The sequence below is a fragment of the Pygocentrus nattereri genome, chromosome 8, assembly GCF_015220715.1.
Source record: "Pygocentrus nattereri isolate fPygNat1 chromosome 8, fPygNat1.pri, whole genome shotgun sequence".
Taxonomy (NCBI): domain Eukaryota; kingdom Metazoa; phylum Chordata; class Actinopteri; order Characiformes; family Serrasalmidae; genus Pygocentrus; species Pygocentrus nattereri.
The window spans coordinates 34,251,802-34,271,815 of record NC_051218.1 but is presented as its reverse complement, the minus strand read 5'-3'; positions in this window follow the sequence as shown (position 1 = coordinate 34,271,815).

Here is a 20,014-nt window from a genome sequence, read left to right as displayed (position 1 = left end):
TGTAAACACAAATACTGTTTTAATCATTCATTTACTTTTATGTCAAAACAACCAATAAGCAAAAGTTACATTTTCAAGAGGAAATACAAGAGAGGGCGGGAAACATATTTAACAGAAAAGTCCACAGACGTCTCAACAACTAAGCTGAATTTGTATTTTTTTATTCATAACTTAATGTTTTGTCTTCATTTCAGCTTCTGTTCTTTGTGGGATGTTTTCAGTTCCATTCCTTGCTTTCATGTTTTCCTAAACCTTTGAAGTTTAGTTTTAGAAGCTGGTTGTATTTTATATTTTTTACAATTCCTTATTTTACCTATAATGTAAATCTAGACCACACTGCTGATTGTCCACTCCAGCTCTGATCTGCTGTTTTTGAAACAGGACTCTGACTCTGAGGAGTTTGATTTCACTGCATTACGTTTCTCTGAGAAGATGAAGAGAAGAGCGCTAAAGGAGAAAGTTTTCACACGAGTGAGATTCTTCCCTGTTTCTGACTACAGAGCAGTTCAGTAAAGCTGTATTACACCACAGGAAAGAAGTCTTACTGAGTTCATGTAGTCATGTAGACTCTCAGTGTTCTGCTGTTATTTTAATATCATATTTTATAATCTTTAGATATGCACTGTAGCCAGCTGAAGACAAGGTAAAAGAGTCCAATGTAAAATACATGATTTAACTAATTTTACTTGTTTTTTCTCAAGAACTTCTTAAATTTGTGTCCTGGGATGTAAACCATACAATAAATCATACTATAAAGCATAGTTCTTCTGCTATTCATGCTTCCCCATTCAAAAACTGCAAAGTTTATGAGCATAAACTCATTAAAGATGTTTTCATTCCATTCCTTAATTTAATTAATCAAGCACACATTTAAGATGCCACTGTCATCTTTATCAAAATATGGAAAAGAAGGTTTTGCAAACAAATAAATAACAGACCGCACTCTTTACTACTGAAGATTAATGCACAGCACAGTTTTTGATCAATTCAAGAAGCTTTTATTGTCATTCCATCTATGAACAAGTACACAGTGGAGTGAAATGACGTTCCTCCAGGAACAACACGGTGCAACAAGGAACACAAAGTACAAAGTGTTAACGTGCAGACAGTGTACAAACAAACAAAATAAGCTAGAATCAATAAACACGATAAATTAAACAGACATTAGACACAGTAAACAAACAGGACAGTGCAGCATCGACACAGCACTCATTTCTGGACATGATGGTGAGAATAAGGTGCAGAGATATTTAACATGCTGTGATCTGTGAGTCACGCAGTCAGATAACAAACATAAACACAGCAGTTACTAGTAAAACTTGAGTAAACTGACCATGACTGACTCTCCACTTCTAAACCACTTTACACTTTATCAGTTTACAGAAATCCACAGGCTCCTGCAATAAGTCTCACTGTGCATCTGTCATGTATCATCACCTACACTGTACCATTTCAATAATGAATAATTCATTTCTTTCTGCTACGAAAAAAAAGTTTGACTACACATGCTCACATTTACACATTCCCAATAAGAGACAAACACTGTTATTGGCTGTTATTTGGATTCCCAAAGGAAGGTTGGCTTCAGAGAGTATATTTCAACACAACTCTGTAAAAACTGAAATATGTTCTGAAATCAACCCTTTTTTTATTGACCACCATCAGCTAAATCATTTTTAGTTAGCACAAATAAAAACATCAGGGCCATCAGGGTTACACAATATCAGGCTGTACCAGCGGAAGCAGAGAGCCTTTTCCTAGCAATCAGATCACTGTGATCAGCCTGCTTAAGGAAAACAGTCCCATCGGTCTTGATTTCATACTGATGTGAACTGGAGGCTCCTGCTAATCTCTATTAAGTGCTCCTGAGTTTAATTAAGGTTGATTCTACTGACTATTTGGGCTGCATATGGAAACTAGTGATAGCAAATGGAATCTTTCTGAAGCGGTGAGGCTTTTATTTAACCTGTGTTAAGGAAGGTTTACTTAAAGCTTTGAAGACCAGCATACATTAATGACACCTGATGGTAAGAAGTAGGAATGGTACTGTGGTGAATTTGATCTTATTAATTCTATAGTCGTAACATTATTTTCTATCATATTGATTATTAGACTGTGTAGATTCTGGTTGAGTTTATCCTGTGGGCCTCTGAGTGAAATATGGTGGAGCTTATTCAGGAGGCAGCTGCACAGGATGGCCCCCCCCTGAATGTAAACAATGCTATATATTAGACTGGGGCTACTCTGGACAATAACGTATGTTTATACCAAATTTGGCTAAAGAAGATCCATATATCACAATTGAGGACAGAAACCAGATGGCCACACCGGTATAAAACCTGGAGTTGTAAACGGACGTGTCAGAGAATTTTGGCTCTTCTCTCCAAGCTCTTTCGTGAAGGCTTGTCTGTGACTTCGACCTCTCAATGCTAATAAACATCTTTATATGCAAGAGACGAGTGTCACCGAAGAGCTTGTTCCTACACCTTTACAGCATCACAACTAAAGAAACCACAGTACCTATAAATCTGCTCCTGTTGGTCTGGAATGAAAACCTGCAGTTACACTGGGCCTTTGCGGATAAGATTGCTCACCCCTAGTCTAGAAGATGTTCTAGGATAAAAGTCCAAATCTTTATCCTGCAGTGATTTAAAAGTGTGTCATTTGTCTTTAAAGCAATAAGTTAAGTGATACTTTCTTAATCCCACAAACAGGGAAATTCCACCTCTGCATTTAACCCATCTGTGAAGTGAATACACACACACTAGGGGCAGTGAGCACACTTGCCTGGAGGGGTGGGCAGCCCTGTCCTAGGCACCTGGGGAGCAATTGGGGGTTAGGTGTCTTGCTCAAGGACACTTCAGTCATGGACTGGGGATCCAACCGGCAACCTTCTGGTCACAGGGCCAGGTCCCTAACCTCCAGCCCACGACTGCCCACCAGCCAACGGCTGCCCAATAAAGCTTAGTAAAGGTTAGTTAAGGCATATAGTTAGTGCTATAAACCTGAAACTGGTAATAAGTACATCACCTTAGATGCTCAAGATAGTTCACAGCTGGCAATTACAACAAATCTCCTGACAAATTCATGCAGAATCTTATTCACAGATAATTTTGCTCGAGTCTTTAACATACTGTTTCACCTATGTTTCTCTTTTCCTTCCTGAGTCTCTGACCTGCCCTCACCAGTTTCTGGATTCATGTCTTTGACACGTCCTTTTTAATGTTTAATTTCTATTTATTCCAGTTAGTTCCAGTCTTCCTCCTTTGGGGGTCTGACAATCAAATGTCTTTCTTTTTGGTTTTCTTTTATTTTCTAGTGTTCATTGTTTTCTAGTTTTCACCTGAGCCTTTACTAAGCTCTGCCGCTCCAACCAATCCTCATACATCTGCTGTAAACATGCCTACTTGACTACTACTGGGGTCTCTAAAATGACCTCTAGGTAAACCCCCATGTTATGACAGATCATGAAGGTGTGAGGACATTTTGAAAAACTGGGTTCAGGTGCTTTTGCTAAGAATCCTGTAGTCCTTGTAAAGAATAGGTCCACACCATGGACAGTCAGCAGTGGGCTTAGGTGGCTTTCTGGGAGGACTAGAGCCACTGGCTTCCTAAACATCCCTTGACTATCATATACTTCAATTAATTGGTCATTAGTACCTACTTCTGACAGATCCCTTACTGCTAGTTATCATTATTATCATAGCTAATGATTTACTGAGACATTACTTAAGCATTTAATAGTTGTTAATGTTAAATATTATATAATTATTATTAACTACTACCTAAAACATGCTTAATAAAACATATTTGATAAAATAATATTAATCATTAGTAATCATACACACTGACTTTACTCCAGGGGTTTTATTTATTTTTTTTATTTTAAAACTTTAGGTCATGACAATGTACCATGTGTCATGATTGGCCCCTCCCAGTCCTGTCCATGTGCTTTTTGTTTACTTTTTCATCCACATGCTTTGTTTTGGTTCTTAGTCCAGCCCCTTGTTTCATGACTCCGCCCCTGATTGTCACCACCTGTTTTGTGTCTGTTCCTCATTATCCCTGTGTTTTATAAGCCCCGTGTTTGCCTTTAGTTTTTTGCTGGTCTGTGTGTTGATTTATCATATTGGACATATTGTATTCTTGTGGTGTTTGGTTCTTGTCTGAGGTTCTGTGTTCATTTTGTCATGTCTGTCCCTCCTGCTCTCCGTATCAGCTTTTTGAACCTGGACCGTTTTGACCATGACCCTGGATTTGCCCTTAATAAAAGTCGCTTATCTCCGCATAAGCATCCACCTCCTCACTCTCTGGCATCACACCATGAAGCACTTTTCCCCTGATAAAGTGAATGCAGTGAACCTTTAAAGCTCATTTGAGCTGCATAATTGGACATTAAGGTCACTTTAGTACCTTTGGTGCATTAAAAAAAAAAAAAAAAACTGTACTGTACCTTACAGTGTAGTGCCACCTAGTGGAGGTTTACATTACTCTTTAATACTCTAAAACGGCAGATTTGAAAATGCTACTACTGTCCTGAGAATGATTCACCATCCAAATATTATCTGGATAACAGTGATCCTGTGGTCAGACACTGATCCAATGATGGACAGAGCAGAGTGCAGCTGATCACACCATCATTACATCTCCAGTCTGTATTTATACACCTATAAATTGGATATATAAGGCAAATAAAGCTCATAAAGTGTTCAGTGAGTGGAAGGGTAATAAAGCAGGTAATGAGTGTCCATATTGTCTATAGTGACCACTGCATATGTAGATTTATGTACATGTAGTCTCTATCTGTGGTCCTGAAACAGGGCTGTGCTCTCCATGGTGCTGAAAACCAGGGGCTGTACTGGAGAATAAATAAGTAAAACATAAATAAATAAATAAATAAATAAATAGAAATAGTTTAAAATCATTTTCTAATGAAATAAAAAAGATTTCATTCACTCTTTGGTGCTATTGTCTCTCTCACTGGCTGATAATCAAAGTGACTACAATGTAATATTCAGCTTTACAGTGCAGTCGACAGTGTGAATGTTTCCCCTGAATAAAGTAAACAAATGAATATGAACTACAGCAGAAATGAAGGTGAGGAGAGTGAGCAGGAGCAGCGATAGCACCACCACCACCAAAACTAAGGACAGTCTTTTCCTTCAGGCCACCAACTAAAAAAGTAAGAAAAGTGACTCATAAAAAGTGTTGTTCCATAATCCAGAGAGAACAATGACTGCCGTTCTTTAACCTCCACAACCTTCAACTCATCAGCACATGCCTGGAGCAATTGTGAGGAGGCCAACTGTACAATACCTTACAATAACAATATAAAACAATAAAACACACAGATTTCATATAATAATATATAATATATGGGAAGATCATGTTTGGGGATGTAACCGCAGTAGAACTGGTTAAGTGTTAAGTAAAATTCCACAATATACACTTATTTAATTGATGATACAATAAGTCTTATTGTCTGTGTGTTGTTACTGAAGTCTCTAGAGAAACTTGGTCAAAAGGTGCCAGAGAGCAAAGCCATTTCAGTTCTGCAGTAATAGATCAGTTAGTCCACAGGAGGATTTACCTTTGCCTTTTTTCCTGGTATAAAGCTCTACTCTGCTCTGACGGGTGAAATATCCTTCAAATATTACATTTAAACAATTGCCCTTTTCTGAAAAAGGGCAAAAACCTGCAATTTCTGTTAGCCTGTTAAATATCATTATACATTTGAAAGGAGCCAAGTTATTTATTGTAATATAAAAATGAGATATTGGAAGATTTGGTGGATCTTATTTGGTGGATACTAATCAGCAGACTCACACAAAGCCATGACTGATCCCCTGAATAAATCTATTAAATGTGCTCCCTTCTACCTTAAGTAAAAGAAGTAGAAACAATTTAGAGTCCAATATGATATTTATATTTTTGTAGATAATACATACAGTGCACAAGCCAAATGCTTCAAAGTTATTACCAATCCGATTTAGGTAAGATATGCACGGCTGGTATTTCATTTTAAAAGTCACGGTAAAATGTGCAGTGTGACAAATAGGTTAGTTTGTTTTATAATGCAGTTAATAGTATCGTCAATTTTAATAACTGAATTATTAGTGCCATTGCTTTAGTGCCATTATTACCTATATGACATGCTCAAAAATACAGATATATAAGAGCTCTTCTTTAAACTCTCATGTCTGTTCCTGCAGGACGAAAATGCTGAGGAGCTGAATTATGCAGCCTTAAATTTCCATGAAAGGAAAACTAAAAGAGGAAGAGGGAAACGAGAACAGCCACAAGAAGACACTCTGTATTCTGCAGTAAGGGGTTCCTCTGTCAATGACTGCAGAGTCACTCATTAATTTCTGTCTTTATTATTTGAATCATCTGTACATTCAGTGCAGTGGAGGAGGACAAGTCAGGTACCCAACTGACAGAAAATTAAACTCCATGTTGTGTTTCTGATTTAAAAAGTAATTAATTGTGCCTACCAGTGTTGAACTCTCAGAGAAATGAGGGTCTTCATGAGGTCATTCAGTCATTGGCCTAAATGATTGTGTCAGAAAAATTGTACAGAATTAAATAATTAATGATGAAATCAATTATGAACTGCTTTGAGAATTTATGATTCTCATAAATTACTTTTCTTCACCAATACAAACTAAAGCATAAGCCAGACACACATGAAACTCAGTCAATAAATAATACTCATTGCTGCTACTGAGGCACATAAGATGAGCCTGATTGGCCTGAAGAGGGTGCTACGTCATAGTCTTTAACATACCCCCTACACTATGATATACAGACATAATTGTGGGTGCTACTGATTCCTTGGCTCACATTAAATAAAAATTACATGTCAATAGGGGGCACTATAAAAACTAACTAGCTGTTTCTCAGCATCTGTACATCTGATCAAGATGACATTTTGCACACTGCATTTTTTAGTTTACTTATATTTAAGGATGACACAATGATTTCAACAAGCATTTAACAGCTTAAATTTGTTTTCATATATAAACACACACACACACACACACACACACACACACACACACATATATATATATATATATATATATATATGTGTGTGTGTATGTGTGTGTGTGTGTGTGTGTGTGTGAAAGCAATGCATATAATCTATTCTTTTTTCAAGCTAATCTTAGTCTTTTATCTGATCATTTCATTAGAATCATTTGGATGTAGATAATTACTGAGAACTTTTTGCATACCATAGTCACCACAAAATAAATAATTAATTTATCAATAACAGTTCAGAATTAAATTACTCAAAAACAGTTGTTCTTATCATCTGAAAATTTAATGCACTTACATGAATTGTTCAGATGCAGCATACAAAATTGAACCCATTTGGCCTTAATAAGTAAGTGTACAACAAGACTTAAAATCAGTAAAACAGTCTCACTGGTCTCATGTGACTCAGGGTTTTTTTTTCTTTTTTCATTTTTGCTAATTAACTTAAATTGAGCTGCTTGTCTGACACTTTGACTTATTTTTTTCAAAGTCTGCAGCTTAGTATGCAAAGGTCAAAAGGTCAATCTCTACTTAAGGCTCTTACAAGCTCTAATTCAAGGCTCTTGATCAATGATCATGACATATAAAATATTTTTGATGAACTGTGATAGACTGTGCTTTATGCTATGTCTGCAAAAAAGCCCCTCTGTGACATCTGTGGTTAGTATAGTGTAGTGGGTAACAAGTCTGTCTCCTGTGCTGCAGACTGGGGTTCAATCCTTCATCTCATCTGCCACCCTACACTATAACAATGAGGGTTGTTGGGTAAGATTCCTAACACTACCTTTGCCTCCCTATGTAAAATGGTCAAATTGTGTTTTTCTAGGTTGGAGTATCTGACACATTAGACCTTATTAAGCAGATAGGATGCTTGGACCCCTTGTATTGCCACTTGCTTATTTTTTGTCAACATATTTTTGTGGTTTTCTAATACAGTCATATGCAAAACTTAGAAAACACCTCGGCAAATAATGCATTTTGTTGATTTTGTAAGTGAAGGTAACACATTCTCTAATGAGAACACTTAAATATAGCATTTTTCTGTGAAAGTTAGTTTTCAAATTTTGGTTTAACATATTGGACAAAGTTTCATTATATTATTTATCTGATAATTATATGTTGAAACAAATATTCAATAGTCTTACTTTACTTAACTGGTCATGAGACATTAGTTATTACTTACTGATTAAATACTTAGTAATTAGTGAGTGACAATGCTGTTCAGTTTCATTTGATATACATTCAATGCATCATTTGCTCATCAACTAATGAACTAACTGCTGCTTATTACACTGATACTTAACTGATATGTGTGTTTACTCATGTAACTAGACAGTACTATTGAAATAATTATCTGTTAATAATCTACTGGTTTCTTGTTACTGATCAATTGCTTCTTTGTGTGTCCACTAGAAAGTGAACATTTTACTACTAATTATACTACAACATCATGATTAAGTCAAGACTAGCAATGGCTTAATGTTTTTTTTTACTTGTTTTGATTTCCCTTTCAGGATTATTAACAGTACTAGGTCATTACTATCAAGCTCTCATATCACTTCTTTATAGTATTAGACACACTTAGCATTTCATTGACATTGTAATAAGCTTCTTTGCATTTTACAGTCCTTTGCTCTGTGATACACTTTAATTATTAAACTTAATTTCTAATTGCTTTTCTTTCAGAAGCTTCTATTGAAACACTGGTTCTGTGTGCCGAAAACTGGTAAAAACTAACTGTGGACCCTCATACTGATTCTGTGGTTAGAGTCTAAAAGCTGCAGTAGATAACGATCTTTCAAAACAAAGAGAGGAAGCAGTACAACGGGAGCAAAAGTGACTAGATGTTTCAACTCCTCTGACATTGTAGGCCTACCTCTCTCTCTCCCTATCTCTATCTCTTTCCTCTTTCTCTCTCTCTCTCTCTCTCTCTCTCTCTGTCTCTCCCCCCCCCCTCTATCTCTATCTCTTACCCTCCCTCCCTCTACGTCCCTCTCTCTCCCTCCCTCTGTCTCTGTCTATCTCTCACTTTCTTTCTCTCTCTCATTTAATCTGGAACTAGAGATGTTTTAAAGAGTCAAATGTGTTGACAGCATTAAGAAAACTAGTGGCATTAAACTGTATTGTGGTAACACATTGATAACACATTAAGAACACATAACTACTAAACTGATCTTTATTTCACTTGTAAATCATTACAGAACAAAAAAAAAGGTATGGTGAAAATGGCTCCACTTAAAAAGCTGTCATGAAGACGTTTTCTGGAGATGTGCAGAACCCGCTGTGAGACGCGTACACTGCCCAAGTGTGCATGATTATTCATTGAATTTTGTATGAATATTTATTTTTGATTGAAGGTGTGTACAATCTTGATCATTCATGTTCTTCAGAGCAGCCTCTGGATCCTGTAGTGATCTGTCTGGGAACAGCTTTGAGTATGAGTGCTTGTCATCTCTGTCCAAACCATTTTAAACTGTAAAAGGGGAAACTGTGACCACTGCAGTGATGAGTTTTCACTACAGTCACAAAACAAAATCCTCATTTTTTTTCATCAAAATGATACAATATGTGGAAAGTTCTGCTGCATCTAACTCGAGAACTAGACTTAGACTCCAACTTATACATGTGACTGATTCTGTTAAAAAAACAGTGTTTCCAAACTTTTGAATGCTAATGTTTGTGTGATAATGCAGCAAACATGATAAAGATAAAGATTCTGACCTGCCTGTGTTTGTAATTTTTCAGAGAAACATAAAGATTCATTCAAAGTGAAGATCACCGAACAGGTACTACATTACTACATTACTAAATTTTATCAGATGGAGTGTCATTAGAATAATTTTTTGTGTAAGAAAGAGCTGAATCATTACTGTTATAATTAATTTTATTCTTCCACATTTTTTTATTATGACTTAATATTCACCTAAATTAAAGCTGTTGCCTTCTTTTAATTTTACTTTTGCTGAAATGTTTTTAGAAATATAATTTACTTCTGTATTTGTTTACAATTTGTCAATATATTTTGTCCATTTTCTTATACACTGGTTATATATTCTTATAGTTTCTTATATATTCTGAGTCAGTTTTTAATGTCAGAAATGATTCTTTTTAAAATATGTTCTTTGTTATTATCCTTTCAAGGGAATCCCATGGATTTCCACTTAGTTAATTCATTACAATGTCAACAAAGTTAGATTTATTGTAATTAGTTACTCTGTGATTTCTCAGTACATCATTATGGAGGGTGGGGTGGGGGGACATTTGCTTAGGGCCCTCAAAAAGCTACAGTCAGCCCCGTGCATGACTAACCTCCTCCAGGGTCGGTTAACTTCATGTTTATTATCCTGTTTTTTCTCTGCTTTATTAAAGGGCTTGTATCCTACATTTTCTTGTATTGCATCTTTTACCCTATAATAAGTCCACTTATTACACATGTATGATTTTATGTACTAAAAGCATTATAGTTTATTTTTACATGAGTATTTTCCAACTTCTCTTCATCCCTTAGAATTAAACAGGCTCTGCCTTTAGAATTGATATATGCAAATGATCTCTTTTCTAATTGGCTGCCCTGGTTTGCCCAGGTTAAAACACTCCTTATAACTTCAGTGTTAATGGATGGGGCTGATTAGGCAGATATGTGTAGGTAAATGTGTTGAGTTTTATTACATCACAAAAAAAGTGAACATGTATGGACTGTATGGGCTGGAGAGTGAAAGTGGAAACTTTAACTCTATTTATATACCAGATCAAACTGTTTTATCACAATAAAAGTGAGGCAAATTCAGTTTTCCATGATTTGGGCCTTAAGAATTATAATAAAAATATTTTTTAAAGTGAGGTTTGGTGAAAGTTCTGGCAAAATCTAATATGAATGATAATAATCAGAAACCTACTTAAGAGCTAAAAGCTCCCTCTTGTGGAAAGTCTTAGTTTGGATAACGAATTGACTGAGTAAGTAGGTGGGTAGGTGAGTGAGTGAGTAAGTGGGCGAGTGAGTGAGTGAGTGAGTGAGTGGGTGGGTGGGTGAGTGGGTGGGTGGGTGGTTGGGTGAGTGGGTGGGTGGGTGAGTGAGTGAGTGAGTGAGTGAGTGAGTGAGTGGGTGAGGGAGTTAGTGAGTGAGTGATTGAAATACACACAAGTTTCACAAGATGCTTCTGTAATCTTGTTTCTAAAAGTACAGCTCTATGTGCCTCCTGGTAATTCTTGTAGTATTAGAGCCATTTCATATGTTGTATCATCCATCCATCCATCCATCCATTTTCTAAGCCGCTTCTCCATCAGGGTCGTGGGGGGATGCTGGAGCCTATCCCAGCAGTCTTCGGGCGGAAGGCAGGATACACCCTGGACAGGTCGCCAGTCCATCGCAGGGCAGACAGACAGACACAGTCACTCACACCTAGGGGCAATTCAGCATGTCCAATTGGCCTGACTGCATGTCGATGGACTGCGGGAGGAAACCGGAGAACCCGGAGGAAACCCACGCAGACAAGGGGAGAACATGCAAACTCCACACAGAGAGGACCCTGGCTGCCTGGCCGGGGAATCGTACCCAGGCCCTCCTCGCTGTGAGGCGACAGCGCTACCCACCACGCCACTGTGCCGCCCATTATGTTGTATCATTATGTGTGTAAATTTCTATAAGGAAGTAAAATGCTGATAACTGAACATGTTACTGACTCATGAGTGTGATCATCATTGTCTTGTGAATGTGATCAATAATTATTAATTACTGTGGTAAGGTTAGAAAGGAAAGCTGCCTCATTTGATTGTAATATGACCCTTCAATAGGTGAACATAGGCAAGTTACTTTCTACAGGCTTCTCAGCCCAAGACTGTTTCCTGCTCCACCAGTCCCTGGTACTGGTACTTGAGTTACTCTGCAGTCAGAAGGTAAATGTACATCAAATGTATTTTCTGAAAAAAAAAATCAGTGCTTCAAAAATTCTTGTGACTTTATTTAATTCATTTGTCTGCCTGTATAACATACCATAACAGCCAAAAATACTTCTTAATTCATCATTTTTCATGTTACACCCACTTTGATCAGCAGAGGATAGGTTTTTTTTTTCTGCTAGTCACTTAATCTGCTGCCTTCTCTGTGGTCAAAGCTGAGAAACTTTATAGAAGATGGTATGAACCACCAAACAAAATGAACTTGAAATCAGAAAGAAATCAGACATTTTAAAACTCTTTCTAAATATGGAATCTGATCATCAAAGTCATGATAATAAATAAAAGTGATCTTATTAAACAAGAAACACAAGAGTTTACAGTGTCACATTTTTACTAAAATGGTTAAAATAATATTTCTGTGATGCCTTTCTTGCCCTGGCTGCTTGAGATCAATGAAGTTTGATTGATGAGAATTTCTGAACGTGTGGCTGCAGGTGTGTTTACACATTTTTATTTCTCCTATTTTTAATCTGAGAGTTTAAAGTTCTTGTAAGTGGACTATAATTTTCAGTCCTCTAGTTTGTCATTAGAATGTGACAAAGCCTGTTGCTACCAGTATGAGGCAGTGTGAGCCCTGGCTGTGCTCTGGGTATCTACTGTGGTTTCATAGTTCTTTCTTCTCAGACTTTAGTGACTATATTGTATATAAGCACAGACATATAAGTTACAGCAACATTGTCTGACATACAGGACTCAGACTTGGTTATTCTAAAATACATACACTATATTGCCAAAAAGTATTCACTCACCCATCCAAATCATTGAATTCAGGTGTTCCAATCACTTCCATGGCCACAGGTATATAAAACCAAGCACCCAGGCCTGCAGACTGCTTCTACAAATATTAGTGAAAGAATGAGTCGCTCTCAGGAGCTCAGTGAATTCCAGTGTGGTACCATGATAGGATGCCACCTGTGCAACAAGTTCAGTTGTGAAATTTCCTCACTACTAAATATTCTACAGTCAACTGTCAGTGGTATTGTAACAAAGTGGAAGCGACTGGGAATGACAGCAATTCAGCCACAAAGTGGTAGGCCATGTAAAATGACAGAGCGAGGTCAGCGGATGCTGAGGCACATAATGTGCAGAGGTCACCAACTTTCTGCAGTCAATCGCTACAGATTTCCAAACTTCATGTGGCCTTCAGATTAGCTCAAAAACAGCACAAAGAGCTTCATGGAATGGGTTTCCATGGCCAAGCAGCTGCATCCAAGCCTTACATCACCAAGTGCAATGCGTCGAATGCAGTGGTGTAAAGCACTGCCACTGGACTCTAGAGCAGTGGAGACGTGTTCTTTGGAGTGACGAATCACGCTTCTCTGTCAGGCAATCCGATGGACGAGTCTGGGTTTGGCAGTTGCCAGGAGAACAGTACTTCTCTGACTGCATTGTGCCAAGTGTAAAGTTTGGTGGAGGGGGGATTATAGTGTGTGGTTGTGTTTCAGGAGTTGAAAGGAACTCTTAATGCTTCAGCAGACCAAGAGATTTTGGACAATTTCATGCTCCTGACCTTGTGGGAACAGTTTGGAGACGGCCCCTTCCTGTTCCAACATGACTGTGCACCAGTGCACAAAGCAAGGTCCATAAAGACATGGTTGAATGAGTTTGGTGTGGAAGAATTTGACTGGCCTGCACAAAGTCCTGACCTCAACCCCACAGAACACCTTTGGGATGAATTAGATTGGAGAATGCGAGCCAGGCCTTCTCATAAAAACATCAGTGCGCTCCTGGAAGAATGCTCAAAAATTCCCATAAACACAAACCTAAACCTTGTGGAAAGTCTTCCCAGAAGAGTTGAAGCTGTTATAGCTGCAAAGGATGGGCCGACATTACATGCCCTACAGATTAAGAATGGGATTTCACTCAAGTTCATATGTGTGTGAAGACAGATGACCGAACACTTCGGGAAATATAGTGTATTTCATTATCCTGGATATAATTTATATAATAATCTGCTCAGAAGTTTTTATAAATTGCTAACTGTATTTTTACTCATCCAGTACCGTAGCCAACGTATTAGATATTAGAATATATGAGATTATTGGAGTTAAATTGAGTTATTTTAATAATTTTGGTCTTGTTTTTTAAAATCCTACTTTTGATTTTTGTTGAATTCCACCTTTTTTTCAAACTTTCAAAGTAATTAAATTGTTGAGATGTAAACAAAGTCTTTCAGGCTGGTTGATGTGAATCTTAACTAAAGAAAAAAATGTTGATCAGGACTTCATCTCACCCAATATTAATAAGCTGACTAATGTATTTGTTTTCTCTTGTTTGGACTATTATAATGCATTATTTACTGGCATCTCCGAAAAGAGTTTAGACAAACTACAGAATGTACAGAATCAGCAGAAAGAGCTTTTACATCAACGGAGTAGAGTGGCAGCACTTCGCTTGCTTCATGCTCAGTAGAGAAAATATTTTGAAGTCATTCAAATTTAAAACTGATAATGGAATAAGACTTCATCTTATATATAACTGCTACAACGATGTCTTAGAGCCCAGTGTGTACCACCTCACCATGAACTTATTTACAAAGATGCATTTTAGTCCAAAACATTTTTCAAAACTGTTCTTAAACACTTTTTCATTCATCATGTAATGTACATATTTATTAGTATTTCATGTGGTAACTTTGTGCTGGGGCTTTAAGAGGCTTTTTAAGGAACTTCTTGTAGCCAAACACAAGTAAAAAAGAAGAGCAGACAGGAAAAAGACCCTGTTACAGCCAATGAGCTCAGTCTCCTGAGCCCAGCCAGCTCATACAGTGTGCTGCTGTAGTTAATTACTTCCTTTCCAGTTTCTTTCAAGCAAGAACAGCTTCATATCAACACAATGGCTCTGATTTGGATGCTGATTTTGCATCTCTATATGATACGTAAGTTTAGGAGGTTTAGATCTTCATTTACTCTTATATTTTGGGTTTATTATTTACCGTATGTTGAAATATCATCTACTACTGTCTTTGTCAGCTGAGCTCTGACCTGATTCTATTTTATAGGTTCTGCTCAAACTGGGGATCTTTCTGAGGCATCATTTGTCTCAGCTGAGTCTGGTGAACCTGTTACTCTACACTGCAAATTTGTAGAAAAGTTTCCTCTAAATAATTGGGTTTGGTACAAACAAAGATCAGGACAGGAACCTCAGGAAGTGGCAGTGAAGTTAGGCTCTAGAGATCCCACTCTTTCATCAGACAGATTCAAAATAAACCAGCATTTTTCTCTGACTATTGAACAAACTACTAAAGATGATGAAGGAATGTACTTCTGTGGAAAAGGAGATGAAAAAAACCATTACATTTTCTAACGGTGCATTCTTAGCAGTGAGAGGTAATAAAATAACTGTTTTGTACATCATTTTTGTCTCACATATACACTCATGTAGAACTTTACAACAATAGAAAACTCATATGAAATGTTTGTATAGTTAATTTTATTATACTCAATTTTTTATGACGTCAATCAAATTGACACTGTATTGAATTTTCAGTGTTTACATTGTGCTTGTGTGTATAATAATGATATATTGAATACATAAAAAGCCAATTGATTACCACAATACCCTGTTTGTAGTGCTTCAATATTGCTGCATTTTGAAAAAAATGTTAATCTTTAATAATTTACAGTTTAATGTGTGAGTGAAAAGCCAATATTCACTAAATTCTTATGTCAGCTTGTATCGACCAGGTAAACCCCAGTTTAACATATCAGTGCTCCAAACTCCAGCATGGGGGTCAGTTTCTCCAGGAGAGTCGGTCACTCTGCAGTGCACGGTCCTCTCTGAGATCAGAGCAGCAGATCTCAGAGTGCTCTGGTTCAGAGCTGCTGCAGGACAATCCTTTCCTGAAATCATTTACACTCATCAGAACAGCAGCAGCCGTCAGTGTGAGATCAGCTCTTCTACACACAGCTCTGTGTACAACTTCTCCAAGAACAACTTCAGCCACTCTGATGCTGGAATTTACTTCTGTGCTGTGGCTGCTTGTGGGAAGATCATTGTTGGGAATGGAGCATCAGTACAATTGGGTAAGCCTCTTTAGCTGCTTTGCGTTGTTTACCTGTATACTTAAGTGCTGTTGGCCATTGAGCAATATTCCAATAACGGAAAATTCTAAACAAATTCTAATTTTATTCCAAATCTGACAGTATTCTAGAGCCATGTGGGCTGAATTTGTTAACTTAGATGTCATCATAAATTGGACATCATTGGAATTACAGTGAACAGCATTTTGGCATACAATACAGGAAATTGCATCTACATTTTTATTTGAGCATCATTTATGATAGAACTGAAGCTCTGACCACTTTCCTTACTGTTTTAGTGATGCCGAAAAGTTATATTAATGTCATGGTGGCACAGTAACATGTAACAGTCTGTGTTTACTTTGAACTTATAAATTAAATATAACAGTGGTTTGATCATTTATATCTTGCAGAGGGTCCTGTGGATCCCACTGTGTTCTATCTGGGAGCAGCTTTGGGAATCTGTGTGATTGTGATCTGCATTCAGGCCATTCAGAACTGCAGGGGTGAGTGTAGATTAATCTGTTATACATGGTGTTATTGTGCTTTTGTAAATAATTAATGATTATGTGTTTTGAAATGTCACGTAACTACAATGCTACACTAACAGTGCCAAATAAATAAATTAAAATAAAATTGCATTTACATTTATTTACATTTACAGCATTTAGCAGACACTCTTATCCAGAGCGACTTACAAGAAGTGCTTTGTCTATCTAGAGAAAGTATCTTTGCTAGTTACCAATAGGTTAGAGAAAAAGACAGGCCTGAGCTCAGATACTGCTAGAAACAAAAAATCAGGGTAGATAGACCAGAACTCTGTGCCATTCAATGCAATGCAAAACAATAAAATACAATACAATATATTACAATACACAGTGCAATACAATAAAATATAAGTGCAGCTTATAATGCTCATTTAAGTGCTGTGTAAAGAGATGAGTCTTCAGTCTGCGTTTGAAGACAGCAAGAGACTCACTCTGCTGTTTGGACAGCCAGTGGGAGTTCATTCCACCACCTGGGTGCCAGTACAGAGAACATTCTCGACGCTTGTCTTCCACGCGCCTTGAAGGATGGCAGGTCAAGCCGAGCTGTACTCAAAGCTCGAAAGGCTCGTGGTACAGTTTGAGATTTCACCATTGATAAATAAATAAATAAATAATAATAAATAAATAAAGTAAAATAAATAAATACTTTGTCCTCTTCTGAGTTTTGCATTTGGTCAGAACGAATCTGATCAAATCCGATCAGAAATGTGTTGATCGGATTACTGACAAACTCTGTTTTTCTGTAGTTGTTGGATTTTTAAATGCCTGTAAACACACTCAGCATAATCTTTCTTTACTCCATCATAGGGAGAGATCATGATTCGGTGGTGGAGAACAAAGCCAGTCAGGTACTACATGTTCTCTTATTCACACTGACGCTGTTTAATTCTTATAGAGTTCTCTAATCGTCAGCCTTTAATATTTCATATTCATCTCTACAGGACTCTGCTGCTGTGGAGCTGAATTATGCAGCCAAAAGCCTGAGAATGAAGAGTGGACGCTCTGGACACAGTGTTTACTCTGAAGTCAGATACTTCTCAGTTACTGACCCCAACAGTCACTGACTCACTGGACTCTCTTCTCTTGTAGCAGCAGAAGTGAAGTTTGGGGATGTTTTCTGTTACTGTCAGCTTTGTAATCTGTATCTGTTTGTTTGTGTTTGTGCTGATTTCAGTCAGGATCTACAATCATGTGCTTCACTTTGCTCTGAGATCAAAACTGCATGGAAAAAAAAAACAGTCCAGTTTGGTATGAAGCGTCAGTTCTCTGCAGGAGCTGAGCGAGAGCAGTTTTAGAGTCTGTGGTTACTCACACATCTCATGTGTGGCAAACGGTCATGAGCTCAGATGGTCTCTGATATTGTGTGGATGGAGACGTGTTTAAGATAGTAGTGAGAATTTCCATATAATTAGTTTAAAGTAAAGCTGTTTTCACTCTTTAGGCCTTTAGAGATTGTTACTGATGCTTTAAATGGCAGCTTATGGTATTGAAAGTACACCAGTTTAAAATCTGTATATCTCTGTTGTTGGAAGAAAACCTCATACCTCAAACATTAACCTGTCCAACATGCAAATTTTACAGCAAAAGTTAAAATGTACTTTACTTTTAATGTAAGTCAATGGAACTGGAATATTTTGGTCTTTTTGGGTAATTTATTTGGTCAAAAACAACAAAAATGGATATCAGCTATACATATATATATATATATATGTTCAGATGGAAATATATTTATTTGGATTTGAAACAATATTAATGCCATTTTAACGTTTAACTGAATGCCCATTTGTACTCAACCAAGAATAACTGGAGGAAATAATAACTTTTAAAAAATGAAATAGATATAAAATTTTCAATGCTGAAATACTGTATGCTTTGGAATTTAATCCTAACTATAAATGCATGTAATCGTGTTTCATAACTTGCTGTGCTTCCATATAATAAGGCCATGTTTATACATAGTACATGCAATGGCGTGTGTGAAGTGTAAATGTTTAAAATGTGTCTTTAAAATAATTGCAATAAAATATTCTGAAATGAAAAGTAGATGTCTACTTATGAAATTTGATTTATACTTTATTACATATTTGTGCTAAATTAATGTAGGTTTGCATCACCAAACACGATAAGCATTTTCTACACAGCATGTCTTTATTCATTCTCATTAAAAATCAGATTGTAAATTAATATCTGTAGATGATTATTTCAACACTTAATTTTACTCAATATTGTACTGGACTTATATGGTCAGCCTGGATTTATCATTTATAAAAAGATAACTGGTGATGTACTGTTATGTATATTATGTATATTATGTATATTCAGCTTTGTACTTTGCTACCTGGACTTATTACTTACTTTCATATAAAATATTATTTTAAGGCATCATCTTTAAACCTGTTTGTTTCCACAAGGCAAAGATCTGATGATTTTGTTAATATTGAATATAGAAATAAATGAGAAATCTCAGTCTAAGGCCGTCCCTTGGACAGACAAACAGGTACAGTCATTCTGTAAGTAGACGGAGGTAAACAGAATGGTCAGATATACATTTACAGTATAAGGAACATATTGACGTCTTGTGAATGTGATCAATAGTTATCAATTACTGTGGAAAGGTCAGACAGAACAACTGCCTCACTTGAATGTAATATGACTCTTCAATTGGCGAACGTACATAAGTTACTTTCTACAGGCCTCTCGGACCATGACTGTGTCCTACTGAGAGGGAACTGAATTTCTCCAACAGAACCAAAACAGTCTTTTTATTTTTAGATCATTTCTTATTAAACAACAGATCAGGCCTTTAAACCTTGCGAAGAGAATATAGTGGCTTTCTTACATGTGCCTGTTTTCCTACAGAGGCTATTAGTTTTTTAGTCAGTAAGATCACAGAATGTTTTTCAGGAACCAAAACTATTAATAATAAAAGTAGAAACAAGAATAATAAAAAAGGACCATTGCTGTGGCCAAACAGATCACGTCAAGCAGACAGACAGAACCATGTGACTTTTACCAGCCAATGGGGTTCAGTATAACACCCCAGAAGCTAATGCAGTTTGAAGCTTTACTCAGTTACACCCTTGCCTTCATATTTGCCTTCAAGTTTCAACATATAGCTGTTGTTTTTTCTGATGATGGATCCAACTGTGATTATCATCTTACTTCTCTACAAGACATGTAAGTTTCATAAAGTTACTGAAAACTGTTCTTACATGTATTATTGTTAATTCTGCTTGTTTTAATTTGCATCCATATTTTTCTTATTGACGGAACTTTGGTTGAATAGACTAAACTTTTCTTTACAGATTCTGCTCAAGCAGTGAGAAATTCTGAGCCGTTGGTCGTCTCAGCAGCGCCTGGTGAAACGGTCACTCTCAACTGCCCATCTGTAGGTGACTCAGATGCAGATGTTAGGATGTGGTATAAACAAAGACTGGAGCATGCGCCACT